The sequence below is a fragment of the Macadamia integrifolia genome, chromosome 11 (assembly GCF_013358625.1).
Source record: "Macadamia integrifolia cultivar HAES 741 chromosome 11, SCU_Mint_v3, whole genome shotgun sequence".
NCBI lineage: Eukaryota > Viridiplantae > Streptophyta > Magnoliopsida > Proteales > Proteaceae > Macadamia > Macadamia integrifolia.
Window position 1 is genome coordinate 5296452 of NC_056567.1, and position 625 is coordinate 5297076.

The following is a 625-nucleotide window of genomic DNA, read 5'->3' on the forward strand; positions in this document are numbered from 1 at the left end:
GGGGGGGGGTGGTGGGGAACACAATGTTGTCTTTGATTCAGTTGCATTAGACATTGATCCCATATAGAGGTCTTGCCATACGTCTAGAAGGCCCACAAGGGGCAAGTGGCAGTCCAATGGGCTGAAAACAAGCTTTTTGGGAAGTTATGTTATAGGTTGGGCCTTTTTTTTATTTTCTTGGGTTTCGTTGTAGCGAGCCTAATTTATAAGGCCATAAAGTGTGGGCGAATTAATACATGGGATTAGTAGTTGATATAAATGTTTGGCTCAGATAGGGTTTTTAATATTTTTAAGGGTTTTGTTTCAGCCCATTAAGTCAAGTCAGTATGAGAGAGTGACTGGAGCCCTTTTATGAGTCAGTCTAGGAAATTTAAAAGGTTTTATATATGTTTACTGCCATCAGGTAGGCATGATTTGTTAATAGATATAGAAGTTTTTTCAAGAGTTTTTGAGTTGTACCCTACAGATGGGACTGGTATTCCATACCTATCCAGTTTCTTTTCTCTTATTTTTCATCTAGTTCAGAATTCTATTGCAAATCAGGTGCTCTCTCTTCATTCCTTTCTTCTATTCTTCAATTCTTCAATTCTTCTGTTTCTTTTTTGATGCAGATACGACTACCCTT